We start from the raw sequence: 16177 nt of genomic DNA on the forward strand, positions 1-16177 counted from the left end.
CGTAATATTGGTAAACTGCAGGAGTATCCAGGGCAAGGTTCCTGAATTAGTATCTCTTATTAAAGGAAATAGTGCGCATATAGTATTAGGAACGGAAAGTTGGTTAAAACCGGAAGTGAACAGTAACGAAATCCTAGACACAGAATGGAATATATACCACAAGGATAGGATAAACGCCAATGGTGGAGGAGTATTTATAGCAGTAAAGAATTCAATAATATCCAGTGAAGTTATTAGCAAATGCGAATGTGAAATAATCTGGGTTAAGTTAAGTATCAAAGGTGGGTCAGATATGATAGTCGGATGCTTCTATAGACCACCTGCATCAGCAACCGTAGTAGTTGAGCGCCTCAGAGAGAACCTGCAGAACGTCGTGAAGAAGTTTCGTGATCATACTATTGTAATAGGGGGAGACTTCAATCTACCAGGTATAGAATGGGATAGTCACACAATCAGAACTGGAGCCAGGGACAGAGACTCTTGTGACATTATCCTGACTGCCTTGTCCGAGAATTACTTCGAGCAGATAGTTAGAGAACCAACTCGTGAAGCTAACGTTTTAGACCTCATAGCAACAAATAGACCGGAACTTTTCGACTCCGTGAATGTAGAAGAGGGTATCAGTGATCATAAGTCAGTGGTTGCATCAATGACTACAAGTGTAATAAGAAATGCCAAGAAAGGAAGGAAAATATATTTGCTTAACAAGAGTGATAGGGCACAAATCGCAGAATATCTGAGTGACCACCATCAAACGTTCATTTCTGAGGAAGAGGATGTGGAACAAAAATGGAAAAAATTCAGAAACATCGTCCAGTACGCCTTAGATAAGTTCGTACCGACTAAGGTCCAAAGCGAGGGGAAAGATCCACCGTGGTATAACAATCATGTACGAAAGGTACTACGGAAACAAAGAAAGCTTCATCATAGGTTTAAGAGTAGTCGAATCATAGCTGATAAGGAAAAGCTGAACGAAGCGAAAAAGAGCGTAAAGAGAGCAATGAGAGAAGCATTCAACGAATTCGAACATAAAACATTGGCAAACAATCTAAACAAGAACCCTAAAAAGTTTTGGTCATATGTAAAATCGGTAAGCGGATCTAAATCCCCTATTCAGTCACTCGTTGACCACGATGGCACCGAAACAGAGGACGACCGAAGAAAGGCAGAAATACTGAATTCAGTGTTCCGAAACTGTTTCACTGCGGAAAATCGTAACACGGTCCCTGACTTCAGCCGTCGCACGGACGCCAAAATGGAAAATATTGAAATAAACGATATCGGAATTGAAAAACAACTGCTATCACTTAGTAGCGGAAAAGCATCCGGACCAGACGAGATACCCTTAAGATTCTACAGTGATTATGCTAAAGATCTTGCCCCCTTTCTATCAGCAATTTATCGTAGATCGCTGGAAGAACGTAAAGTACCTAGCGACTGGAAGAAAGCGCAGGTCGTTCCCATTTTCAAGAAGGGTCATAAATCAGATGCGAATAATTATAGGCCTATTTCGCTTACGTCAATCTGTTGTAGAATAATGGAACATGTTTTGTGTTCTCGTATTATGACGTTCTTAGATAATACAAACCTCCTTCATCATAACCAACATGGATTCCGCAAACAGAGATCATGTGAAACTCAGCTCGCCCTATTTGCCCAAGAAATTCACAGTGCCGTAGACACTGGCGAGCAGATTGATGCCGTATTCCTGGACTTCAGGAAGGCATTTGATACGGTTCCGCACTTACGTTTAGTGAAAAAAATACGAGCTTACGGAATATCGGACCAGGTTTGTGATTGGATTCAGGATTTCCTAGAAGAAAGAACACAACATGTCATTCTTAACGGTTCAAAATCTGCAGATGTAGAGGTAATTTCGGGAGTACCGCAGGGAAGCGTGATAGGACCTTTATTGTTTACAATATACATAAATGACTTAGTTGACAACATCGGTAGCTCCGTGAGGCTATTTGCAGATGACACGGTTGTCTACAAGAAAGTAGCAACATCAGAAGACTCGTACGTACTCCAGGAGGACCTGCAGAGGATTAATGCATGGTGCGACAGCTGGCAGCTTTCCCTAAACGTAGATAAATGTAATATAATGCGCATACATAGGGGCAGAAATCCATTCCAGTACGATTATGCCATAGGTGGTAAATCATTGGAAGCGGTAACGACCGTAAAATACTTAGGAGTTACTATCCGGAGCGATCTGAAGTGGAATGATCACATAAAACAAATAGTGGGAAAAGCAGGCGCCAGGTTGAGATTCATAGGAAGAATTCTAAGAAAATGTGACTCATCGACGAAAGAAGTAGCTTACAAAACGCTTGTTCGTCCGATTCTTGAGTATTGCTCATCAGTATGGGACCCTTACCAGGTTGGATTAATAGAAGAGATAGACATGATCCAGCGAAAAGCAGCGCGATTCGTCATGGGGACATTTAGTCAGCGCGAGAGCGTTACGGAGATGCTGAACAAGCTCCAGTGGCGGACACTTCAAGAAAGGCGTTACGCAATACGGAGAGGTTTATTATCGAAATTACGAGAGAGCACATTCCGGGAAGAGATGGGAAACATATTACTACCGCCCACATATATCTCGCGTAATGATCACAACGAAAAGATCCGAGAAATTAGAGCAAATACGGAGACTTACAAGCAGTCGTTCTTCCCACGCACAATTCGTGAATGGAACAGGGAAGGGGGGATCAGATAGTGGTACAATAAGTACCCTCCGCCACACACCGTAAGGTGGCTCGCGGAGTATAGATGTAGATGTAGATGTAAAGGAAAGATGGAGTTTGTGACATGGTACCAGAGCCTGTAACAAATGATTGAAACCATGTCACCTGTGAAAATGAAGCTACTGTTGCCAACAAGTTCAACAATTGTACCATGAGGTGTCTACCACCATTCAAAGGCACACCTGAAGTATTTCCAGGGAGAACATTGTGGAACCAAGGAAGAAAGTGAGAAAGAAGGAGCGGAAGAGTGAACGACAGGAGGTGGAGGTCCATACACGTCAAATGCTGTAGGCATTAAGATCGAGAAAGTTAATATGTATTGTGTTTTGTTATAATTCTCCCAGTTTTGCTTATTTTGTTTTATGTGTGTTGTAAATTGTTGGGATAGTTATAAATAAGGACATGTGTATATGTTAGGGTAGGTAGACAGCATGCTTCGTAGTGGAGGGGAGATGGTGAAGGTTCCTGTCCTCGACCTGCTGTTTGGTGAAAGTGAGGAAGGAAGGATGCTAATTTTGCAGTGCTGTACAACTTAAGTGGGGCAGAATTGGGACACTGCAGAACCATTGACTGGATGGAGGAGTTTTGTTTTCTAGGTAGTAGGATGTGATATTATCTTGCCACAAATGGAAATTAAGTTTGGTGTTCAATGTATGAGAGCTAAGAAATGAGATAAGGAGGTTGGAGGAAGTGTTTACCACATTACAGCAATTAGCGAGTAGTTAGGGAGTATTTATGGAGGTATCAGAAGAACACAAGAAGCTGCTTGTGACATATGAACTATTGAAGGAGCAGATGTGGAAAGTAGTGTCACATGAGGCGCAAAAGGTGAAAAGGGGATAGATAGATTCTGGAGGCAGGATACTCAAGACAGTATTTGGGACAGTGGATACAAGCAACATAAATGAACTGAATAGGGCAGCAAGAGCTGCAAGGAAATTGGCAGAAGGGAATAGGGAACTGTGGAGTGGCATCCCATGCTGATCATGAATTTGGAGAGTGATATATGCTTTGGCAGCTAACTGCAGGGGTAATGGAGTACGCAAAAACATAGCTAACACTCTAAATCAGGATTTAGAGGCATTGTTAGCACAGGTGCAAGTATTAGATGCAAGAATAACATTGATAAAACTGTTACAGGCACTAGCAGATAGTATTTTGGATGTAAGAGCGGACTTGACAAACTTGCAAGAAGTCGTTCATCAAGCAACACATGGGTAATTGAGCGCAGTCTATTGTCACCCCAATATCTGATGGGGCTTTGGAAAATGCGAGGAGAATTACCACCAGAACCCAAGTTAGTTGTAGAGCCTAGCAGCCAGAATCAACTTTTCTGTTACAATGTAGCAACAGTGGAAGTGAAAACTGATAAGGAACAGTTGTACGTTTCAGTGAAAATACAGGTGGCAGACAAAACTCACATTGTTCAAACTTTACACAGTGCCCACCTCTCCAGTGAGGTTGGAAGTAGTGTGGAGTTTATGCAGATTAAAGAGGATGGCCTGTTACTAATAGTGGAAAATGAGGACCCATATGTGGCGATGACTGAGGGAGAATTGCAGCAATTTCAGAGTGGGAAGGTTACTATATGTCCCACATGCAAGAATTAGATGGGCGCAAGGAAGCATTTATGCCGTGCAGTTGTTCAGGGGGGACGGTGGAGGGTTGTCCATACTGAAAGGAGGCAATGGAACCAAAACCGAACTTCCAGTGGGTGGGTGTATTTAGCCACGACAAGATAGTAGTGATTGCAAGTTGCTTAGAATTAAGAGGCAGTAGGCTGTTGATAAATGGAACTAGATGTGATATTATGGGACCAATTTTTCATCTAGCAGCTACAATGACAGGAGTTACTTTGTCAAATAAAAAACTACACCACAGGCGTATGGCCAGACTAGTCCTTGGAGGTGCTGCGTAAGTAAAACCTTACCTTTGTGAATGATATCTGGGTACCAAGCCTAGTCCATTCACTAAGTGAGACAAAAGCCACACAAGAGGGTCAGATTACTGCAGGTGAGTTAGTGCAGCACATAGAGCAGTATTGAGGTAGGAAATAGCTGTGACCATTAGTATCACAATTACTAACACCATGGTGACTCTGATTCCGCTCTGTATAACTTGTGTTTGTTGTGAGATGATAAGTCATACAGAAACATTATCGCTGGCATGCTATTCCAATGCTGGAGAGTCATGGTAATAGCAACGATTCAGGGGAAAAATAAGCTGAAGATGTGAATTGAAGTTTATGTTGGGGAGTCATTGGACTTGGGTAATCTGTGCAGCAACATTGGCAGTAGTGCTGCGGTGGTGTAATGTCAGCATTCCTGCCTGGTAAGCAAGGAGACCTGGATTCAAGTCCCGGCTATGGCACAAATTTTAATTCCTTTATTCAGCTTTCATCATTATCATAGATAAAGATTAGATTTAAATGTATTGAGGAAAATTTAATTATAAGATCTATACAAGAAACCTTATCATTTGGTAGTTTAGGTTCCAGTGGACTTTGTCCCAGGAGCAAGAGATGGAGAGTGAATTTGTACACTACTGGCCATTAAAATTGCTACAACGAGAAGAAATGCAGGTGATAAATGGGTATTCATTGGACAAATATATTATACTAGAACTGACATGTGATTACATTTTCACGCAATTTGGGTGCATAGATCCTGAGAAACAAGTACCCAGAACAACCACCTCTGGCCGTAATAATGACCTTGATACGTCTGGGCATTGAGTCAAACAGAGCTTGGATGTCGTGTACAGGTACAGCTCCCCATGCAGCTTCAACACGATACCACAGTTCATCAAGAGTAGTGACTGGCGTATTGTGACGAGCCAGTTGCTCGGCCACCATTGACCAGACGTTTTCAATTGGTGAGAGATCTGGAGAATGTGCTGGCCAGGGCAGCAGTCAAACATTTTCTGTATCCAGAAAAGCGAATGAAGGGTAGAGCCACAGGTCATAACACATCTGAAATGTAATGTCCACTGTTCAAAGTGCCGTTAATGCGAACAAGAGGTGACCGAGACGTGTAACCAATGGCACCCCATACCATCACGCTGGGTGATACACCAGTATGGCGGTGACAAATACACGCTTCCAATGTGCGTTCACTGCGATGTCTCCAAACACGGATGCGACCATCATGATGCTGTAAACAGAACCTGGATTCATCCAAAAAAATGACATTTTGCCATTCGTGCACCCAGGCTCGTCGTTGAGTACACAATTGCAGGCGCTCCTGTCTGTGATGCAGCGTCAAGGTAACTGCAGCCATGGTCTCCGATCTGATAGTCCATGCTGCTGCAAATGTCGTCGAACTGTTCGTGCAGCTGGTTGTTGTCTTGCAAACGTTCCTACCTGTTGACTCAGCGATTGAGACATGGTTGCACGATCTGTTACAGCCATGCAGATAAGATGCCTGTCATCTCGACTGCTAGTGATACGAGGCCGTTGGGATCCAGCACAGCGTTCTGTATTACCCTCCTGAACCCACCAATTCCATATTTTGCTAACAGTCATTGGATCTTGACCAGTGCGAGCTGCAATGTCATGATACGATAAACTGCAATCGCAATAGGCTACAATCTGACCTTTATCAAAGTCTGAAACGTGATGGTACGCATTTCTCCTCCTTTTACGAGGCATCACAACAACGTTTCACCAGGCAACACCAGTCAACTGCTGTTTGTGTATGAGAAATCGGTTGGAAACTTTCCCCATGTCAGCATGTTGTAGGTGTTGCCACTGGCGCCCGCCTTGTGTGAATGCTCTGAAAAGCTAATCATTTGCATAGCACAGCATATTCTTCCTGTTGGTTAAATTTCGCTTCTGTAGCATGTCATCTTCGTGGTGTAGCAAGTTGAATGGCCAGTAGTACAGAAAGAATTTGTAGAGTGAAGAGCATAGGAGGAACCATAAAGTTATAATATAGTAAAAGTACAGTATCTCAAATTGGGAGCTCAGTATAAAGGTGGAAGTGGTCATATAGAGAACCAGTACTGAGCAAGTCCTGAGGGGCCTTATCTTCCCCGCAGAGGGAGTTAATGTAATGTCACAACCTGGTTTTAGTAGAACTTGGAATAATTTCTAAGGAGCCACAAAGTACCATTGTATCAAATTACTGCTGGTCAGTACATGTGTGTGGCGACTTGTGGGTCAGAATAATGTGTAAACAAAAGGGTTGTGAGATGGGCTAGCCATACTCAGCAGAAAACTGCATCGTGCAACAGTAATGGCTGTAGTGGACAGGATGATATCACATCAGCAGGGCAAGACTCTTGTTACAAGCAGCATGACTGGGCACAGGGTTTTAGTGTAACAAATGCACCCTAGTGTCATATAAATTATAGAGTCTTGTATTGCAAGGAAGCAAGCGAGAAGATGTTGTTATGGGTGGCCGGTATCCTCTTTCTGCAACACAAATGCACACATGAATTAATACAGTTCTTTATTTACAAGAACTGCAAACTTTACTTAACTTGAGTGGAGTCCACATTTGTCGTAGCCTGTGATGAACTAAACCTGCTTTATGAGTATACTGACAGATGCCAAACTGTATAAGTGAATGAGTGAGTCACTCTGGTCAGTGGCAGCGGCCTAAATATATGTTGTTGAGAAGGTGTTGGCAGCGTGTTCCTTGTGGGTGTCTCTCTGGCCTCTCTTGTGATAGGTGCATTTATTCCAGTGCCTACTAATCGATCTTCGCAGTTCCTCTTTGCCAACCAGTGTGCTGGTGACAGCTTGCACCAACACATTCCTCCCCCTGAAATGCGACATTGTTGTCATGTAGGGAGTATGGAAACGACAATGGGGAGGAGCTGGACACTGGACGTAGAGATGAGTCAGGAGCTGTGATGGTGGAGGACAGCATATTGCTGACCGTACCCCACTATCTGGCTTGTGAAGCAACAGGAACATTCTCTGGAAACCTGCTGCTTGGGCACACGTCCAGGCCTGAGGGCGTGTTTGAGGCAGTGACAGAGACAGTGACAACAGGTCCGTGTTCATTGGGTCAGTGAACAGGGGTGGCGGGAGTGAGGGCACATCGTCATGTGCTCCTCCTGGGGTGCCCTGGTGGCATCAACAGGCGGCTGTGAAGGACACATGGTCGCCTAAGAGCCTGAATCTGGGCGAAGAAATGCAGCAGAATCACGGGGCAAATGACATGCCTAAATTTGGTTCTGGTGGCGGTGGTGCGAACCGTTGGGACCTGCAATCAAGTACATAAAAGAGCCAATGCATTCCTGGATCATGCCTCTTTCCCTTTGCCGATGGTTGCCATAAACCCTGAAAAGAACTTGCAGACCATTGGCGGTGCCGGATGCTGCGGAGGGTGTAGCAAGTCAGCAGCATCCGATGGTGGTGGTCATGCAGAAGTTCCACTAGTGAGAGTCTGTCTTGTGGGTGGGAGCAATAGGTGAGAAAGAGTTGCAGCACCTGCTCCCATGTGTGGGAGGTGCGAAGTTTGGCCATCTGCTGTTTAAAAGTGTGTACAAAGTGTCCTGTTTCCTGCAAAGTTAATGTGCACTTGTTGCCCTGGTGATTGAGTCTTAGTCCAAGCTGAGAATGTTTTTGGTGGAGTGAACTGGTTTCCTGCACATGCACGGCAGTGTGATCTCATCTGTTCATCTACATCTACATCTACATTTATACTCCGCAAGCCACCCAACGGTGTGTGGCGGAGGGCACTTTACGTGCCACTGTCATTACCTCCCTTTCCTGTTCCAGTCGCGTATGGTTCGCGGGAAGAACGACTGTCTGAAAGCCTCCATGGGTGTCCATGCCCTGCCAAGTACAGTGCCGTCACACTAACTGTTTAGTGTGAACAATTCCCCAATGTTCTCGGTGGATCAATCGTAACACATCCTTTTGTGAAACCCTTTGGGAATAAGCAAACGTGATTGTCCACTGTTATTTTGGACTAGAATCACACCCTATTGATCTGAAAGGTTATGCTGGCAAGCAAAGTATCAGCACACTGCTGAGTTCTGGATACTGTTAATGAATGAGGCCAAGACATGTGAATGTGATGCAACAAAATCTTGAGACCTGGGTTTGCTTCTGTGGCCTGTGCAATGTTTCTGTAGTGCAAGGGAAAAGATTCCAGCAATTCAGGGTCCTGCACATCAATTTGGCGACAAGATGCAGCAGATGCATCAAAGTCAGAGTCTGGGCCAATTGGAAGTTGAGATGTGGCGTCTGCATTGCTGTGCTTTGCTGTAGCTCTGTACACAATTTCATACTGATACTGCAAAAGCAACAAAGCCCAATGTTGTAATTTTTGAGCAGTGCCTGTAGGAACCGGCTATGACAAATGAAGCAAGGACTGCAAAGGGTTGTGATCTGTCACTAAGAAGAACTTGTGACCTTACAAATAGTGATGAAATTTAGTCACACCTTACACATTAGTGAGAGCCCCTTTTTCTATTTGAGAATAATTGCATTGAATTTGAGTTAACAACTTTGAGGCAAAAGCAATAGGTCTGTCTTGTCCACCAATTCTGTGTGAAAGCACAGTGCAGATTCCATAGGAAGAAGTGTCGACTTGGGAAACCACTGGCTTGGCAGGGTCAAAATGAACCAAACATCTGTCACTAACCAAAGCATTTTTGAGTTCCTGAAATGCGTCTTGACAGTCTTTAGTCCAGACAAGAGGTACATTTTTGTCACGCAAGTGATGCAATGGAGACGTGATCTGAGTGGCATTCAGTATGAACCAAATGTAGTATGCAGTCATGTCTAGTACTGACTGCAGTTCAGACACATTGTGAGGAACAGGCTGGTCGGAGTTCAAGCAAATGAGATTGGAGAGGGTGCGCACCCTGACTGTTTATCACATGACCTAAGTACTGTAGTTAAGTTTGAAAAGTGTCACACTTTTTGAGACGACACTTGAGTCCTGCTTCTGACAACACTCCAAAAAGAGTATGCAAATTGGCAATGTGTTCCTGTGGTATATGACCTGAGACGACAATATTGTCAAGTTAGTTTGAACAGAATGGCACTTGAGCAGTCAGCTGTTCCAAGTAACGTTGATAAACGGCGGCTGTGGAAGTACTGCTGAAGGGCAAACGCAAATACTTGAACAGTCCTAAGTCTGTGTTTACAACAAACACTTTCTGTGAGTCTTCATCCAATGAAATTTGTAATCAAGCATCAAGCAAATCTATCTTAGAAAAGTGACATCTTGCACCAAGCTTGTCCACGAGTTCCTCAGGCCGAGGTAATGGATAAGTGTCAACTACTGTCTGTGGGTTGACTGTAGACTTGAAGTCAACACGAATGCGAATGCAACCAGAAGGCTTCAGCAACAAAATAAGAAGACTTGCACATTGAGTGGCTTGAATGGGAGCAGTTACATCATTATCTTGCAATTCTTTCAATTCACTGGCCACTTTGTCTCTTAAAGCAATTGGAACGGTGTGGGCCCAGAAAGACTGTGCGTTGTCTTTCAATGTAACATGTGCTACAAAGTTATTAGATTTCTCCTTCCTTCTGAAAACAGTTCAGGAAATTCTTTAAGCAAGTGGGCTACACTTTCTTTTGATTCAAAAGCAGACACTGAAAGTACTAAGCCCAGACAAATCAAACGTCGCCAAACCAAATGTGCTCTCACTGTCGCTTGCTTTCAACACAGTAAAATTCACTGTCCTAGAGTGAGATTTGTAAGTGGCAGGCAAACTACATTGTCCAAGCACTGGAATTTCCTGTCTGTCGTAAGCAGCGAGGTGCTTGCTTGATTTAGAAAGTCATGGTGAGCCTAACTGTTCAAATGTGGCATGATTAAGCAAAGTTACTGAGGCACCTGTGTCTACCTGGAAGTTCACAGAACAGCCAGCAATTCATATTGAGACAAATAGTTTGTTAGGACATCATTACACAGTGCTAGGGTTAGGAGGAGCCACAACCTTAATCTTACTTTTGTCAGAACCTGTTGTAATTTTTGAAAATACAGTGTTCAATGCATGTGCATGGGCCTGTGTTTTTTTGGGAGTGGGCAAAATTAGTTTTTTTTTCTTTTTTGGCATGACAAAGATACTGTTTGAGCATTGCCTTTTTTTTCCACATGTGTAACACATTGCATTGCGTGATAGGTAATCTCCTGTTTTCTGTGGTTAGCAGAATATCTAGGGCAAGACTTCACTACATTCACTGGCCTGTTTACCTGTCTACATGGCTGTCCACCTGGCTGTGTACGTGCTCATTGTAGTGGCTGCTTGGAGCGGTTGTGAACAAGGAGTGGCTCGGCCCGACAAACTGGGGCCTGGTCAAACTTATAGGCTGCTATGGCACCTGAATCGTATTGCTCTAAGATTTGCTATACTTGGGGAAATGATGGAGCCAAGTACTTTAAGATCTGTTCCATTATTCTGCTATCTGGGACACTGAATGTTATTGCATCACGGATCATTAAATTGCTGTAAATGATGCCACACCCACACTTAAATTTACACTTCCTAGTTGTGCCCGTTAATTCTGTATACCACTGGCAGTATCTCTGTTCCACCTTTTTCTGCAAGCGATAGAACTGATATCAAGCTGCAGTTGCTTTGAATTGCTGGTCATAGTATTGAGTTGGTGCAGCGATTACTTGGTCATAGACGAATTCATCAGGAGATGCAGTTGGGAATATTTTTTGTATTAACCTGGACACCGGGGACCCTGTAATCGAAAGGAACTATTGTAACTTTACAGTGTCTTGAACACAATGAACATGACAATGTGCTTGGAACTGAGTCAGGTATTCAATCCATTCCTACTCTGTTTCCTTAAGTTGACAGAATGTTGGTATAGTGGTCGGTGGCATTGGTTTGGCTGGTTGGTTGGTCAGTTGTGGTTTTGCAGCCGACACAGCTTGTGTAGCCAGTAGTTATTGTACTGTCGTCAGTAAGGTAGTGATTTGTTGGTTCTGAAGTTGGAAAACATGTTCGCTGTGGTGAGGGGATGGGGGGCAGAGGATGGAGGGGGTGGGAATTCATGGTTTACACAGATACATTATATCAAAAAGCAAGCAAAGCCTCTGAAAAAAGAAATTTGATTAGTTCTGTGGCTCATCTCCTGGAATACTTGCAAGAACGCAACAACAAATTAGCAAATAGAAACACTTGAGCACTAGCACCCCTGCAAGCTTAAATACAAGAGAAGCAAGCACAAAATCTGTGGCCAAGTTGTTTATCTTTGATGGCCACTGAATTATCCTTGATCTCCACTGTAGAGTCTTGTATCGGAAGGAAGCAAGGGAGAGAATGTTGTTATGGGTGGCCACTATTCTCTTTCTACAACATGAATTCACATGTGGATTAATATTGTTCTTTATTTACATGAACTGGAAACTTTTCTTAACTTGAATAGAGACCATATTTGTGGTATGAGCTCATCAGTAATATTGCAGACTGATGTAAAGACAGTTCTGGCTAAGGTAAACTAGTCCCTCTATAGTCACTAATCTGGTCACTATGTACTGTTGTAGCCTGTGAGGATCTAAACCCATTCTGCGAGTATAATGACAAGTGCCAAACAGGATGAGTGAATGAGTGAGTCACTCTGGTCAGTGACGGCAGCGTAAAGACATGCTGACAAGAGGATGATGGCAGTGTGTTGCTTGTGGGTGTGTTTCTGGCCTCTCTGTGATACGCGCGCTCGATCCAGTGCATACCAATCGATCAACGCGCTTCATCTTTGCCAACCGGTGTGCTGGTGACAGCTTATGCCAGCACATAAATAGTAACAGATTTTGAGGCAGAGGCATTCAGAGCCCAGGAGAACCACCTTGCTATGACACCACGTGCATGCCAGAGAATGAGATGACTGGGCTCCACCAGCTGTAGCCATGGATTCAAGACCGGATTGGGCCAGTTCCCACCAGCACTGAGCCTCGTTGTGGGTCTTAGTGCCACAGTGCCATTGTCTTTCCATCTATGCCAGCTGTCATCCGACTCCTCTCAAATGGCAGCTAGTAATGTCCCGTGCACAGCAGGCTTCCTTCACATACATGGTGGATGTCACCAGGCCTGAGTTGCCTAAGCACTAGCATATGCCACAGCAGGACACTTTCACAGCTCAACAAGGAGCACTTATTATGTCAATGCGGTGGCCCGCTGTCAGGCCATCAGCTATCATTCTACTTGATGTCAGCATTGTGGAGCGCTGACACTGTTCTTACTTGCCAAGGCAGAAGCCGATGCCTGCGAGCCTTCGCTGGTCTGGGTTGCTGGATTGGGGCTTGTCTGTCTCACATTGCTGATGATGCAATGTGTATCTGAAGTTAATCAAGTATTTTTTCTCAATCATCAGTGTATCTACTGGACCCTACATCTACATTTACAAGGGACTCAGCAAGCCACTGTAAGGTGCATGGTGGAGTGTACCCTGTACCACTACTTGTGATTTCCCCTCCTGTTCTACTCACAAATAGAGTGAGGCAAAAATGACTGTCTGTATGCCACCATATGAGCCCTAATTTATTGTATCTTCATGATCCTTATGTGCAATGTATATTGGTGGCAGCAGAATCATTCGGCAGTCAACTTCAAATGCTGTTTCTCTAAATTTTCTCAATAGTGTTTCCCAAAAAGAATGCCACATTCCCTTCAGGGATTCCCATTTGAGTTCCCGAAGCATCTTTGTAACACTTACGTTTTGTTTGAATCTACTGGTAACAAATCTAGCAACCCTCCTCTGAATTGCTTCGATGTCTTCCTTTAATCCGACCTGGTATGACTCCCAAACACTCAAGCAGTACTCAAGGGTAGGTTGCACCAGTGTCCTGTATGCGGTCTCTTTTAAGGTGAACCACTCTTCCTTAAAATTCTCCCAATAAAACAAAGTCAACCATTTGCCTTCCCTACCACAGTTTTCATATGCTCATTCCACCTCATATCGCTTTGCAACCTTACACCCAGATATTTAAACGACTTGACTCTGTCAAGCTAGTAATACTGTATCTGAACATTACAAGTTTGTTCTTCCCACTAATCCACCTAAAATTACATTTTTTCACATTTAGGACTAGCTGCGGTTCATCACACCAACTGGAAATTTTGTGTAAGCCATCTTGTAACTTCCTTCAGTCACTCAACTTTGACACCTTACTGTACACCATGACATCGTCAGCAAACAACCGCAGACTGCTGCCCACCCTATCTGTCAAATAATTTTTTTATATATAGAACAACAGCGTGGTCGTAGCAAACTTCCCTGGGGCACTCCTGACGATACCCTTGCCTCTGATGAACACTCGCCATCAAGGACAACATACTGGGTTCTATTATATAAATAGTCTTTGAGCCACTCGCATATCTGTGAATTTATTCCTTTATTAACAGCCTGCAGTGGGGCACCGTGTTACATGCTTTCTGGAAATCTACAAATATGAAATTTTCCTATTGCCCTTCATCCATAATTGTCAGTATATCATGTGAGGATGTGAGAAAAGGGCAAGCTGAGTGTCGTACAAGTGCTGCTTTCTAGAACCATGCTGATTTGTCGACATAAGCTTCTTAGCCTCAAGAAAGATTATAATATTCGAACTGACAATATGTTGATGGATTTTGCAGTAAACAGAAGTTAGGGATGTTGGTCTGTAATTTTGCAGGTCCATTCTTTTGCCTTTCTTTTATACAGGAGTCAACTGTGCTTTTTTCCAGTCACATCGGACTTTGTGCTGGGTGAGAGATTCACAATTAATCCAAGCCAAGTAATGGACAAATGCCGTAGAGTTCTCTTTGTAAAATTGAACTGGGATTCCATCTGGTCCTGGTGATTTTTTTTTTTTTTTCAAATCTTTAAGTTGCTTCTGTATGCTAGTTATGCATATTTCTATATCATCCGTACGGGAGTCTGTCTGATGGTCAAATGACAATATGTTTATACGGTTCTCCTGCTGAATGAGTTCTTGAACATGAAATTTGAAACATTGACTTTTGTTTTGCTATCTTCAACTGCCACACCAAGCTGTTCAACAAGGGACTGAATGGAAGGCTTAGACCCACTTAGCGATTTTACATATGACCAGAATTTTCTTGTGTTCCCTGCCACATCTTTTGATAAGCATAGTGGCCTGCAGTCTCACAGCTCACCCTACAGAGTGCCACCAAAGCTCATCACCATACACAGAGCATATCATAGATAAGATGGATTATGGATGCTGTGAACCACTAAAAAACGTATTTAGAGCTGACATTTGTTCAAGCTGCTACAGAGCTGTACCTTTATAATTACAGTTCATATGCAGTAACATGTTTATTTTGAATTTGTAAGAATGACCTGCCGTGTTTTCATTCTTGATGTATGTCAGAAAAATAAATAAATAAATAAATAAATAAAATGCTGGTACATTGAGTACTTCTGACTTTAGCAGCAACCAGGTACTATTTAGTTTGGAAATGCTTTTTTTAATAAGTATCAGTTTAGAGTTACAGTTATTCATCTTCAGTCCTTTTTCTGCATCAGGCTGTATTTCTTTTAAACACATGCCTTATTTAATAGGAAGTTAGCTAATTTAATTCTTTTGGAAATTCTCAAGCAACCCAGTGGGGGGGGGGTTATTGTTTGTGGCAGCAAAATATAAAATGCTACAATGTGATTGTACTGCTCACAAACTAATCAGAAGTACCAAGATACATGCCATAGTTATTAACGTTACACAGAAATTATGCTATAAACATCCACATGTCATGATCCACATAATGATATTCAGTAGATCAGCATTATGACACACCGATCATGCTGCACTGTAATGCATATATCCAGGGGTGTGCCACTTTCTGTGGGAATACACCTTAAAGGCCACCACACATGTAACTGCAAGCTTGAGAAGCATACATGTGCAAACATGCACAAATCCCTTTTGAATCCACACAGTCCAAGCATACTTATTCAGGCATTAGTTTGTGCTTCCAATATATATAGCTCCAATCATAATGATTAGCTCATTTGGCCAGCTTTACGTTTGTAATGTGGGAATAAGAAAAAAAAAAAACATTGAAAAGGAGACATAAGATGTGGTGTGAAGATTGGTTAATGAAATGAAAAACTTATTCTCAAAATGTTACTCTGCGACTTGGGTATGTAGCCACATGATTGGTACAATTATTTCAGTATCAATGGGGAAGTGTATTTGAGCCTCGTACCACACATAACCCCACTGAGTAAAAAGCAAAATACAATCATGGGAGAAGCTATAACTCCACCCAAAAGACTGACAGCAGTATTATGATTTCTCACAAATTGGTCATGAAACCTCAAACATACATCCGTAATCTGTGAGTGATGATTTACCTACCTCTTCTCTTCCTACCCCCAGATAAATAAATATCTTCCATTTTTCCCTTCTGTAGTTGATTGTCAGAGAATCTATCTTTTTAATAATGACATTTCTTTCTCTAACCCGGTCAAGTGATTTACATTTTGTTAAAAGTATAAT

General features: G+C 42.9%; 1 protein-coding gene across 1 annotated transcript in view; it reads left to right on the forward strand.

Moving 5' to 3' along the window:
* The window catches only part of LOC124615774 (spatacsin), a 395474-nt gene that overhangs the window by 62356 nt on the left and 316941 nt on the right, over positions 1 to 16177 (forward strand). The gene's annotated exons all lie outside the window — the stretch shown is intronic.

This window comes from Schistocerca americana, chromosome 5, assembly GCF_021461395.2.
Source record: "Schistocerca americana isolate TAMUIC-IGC-003095 chromosome 5, iqSchAmer2.1, whole genome shotgun sequence".
Lineage (NCBI taxonomy): Eukaryota > Metazoa > Arthropoda > Insecta > Orthoptera > Acrididae > Schistocerca > Schistocerca americana.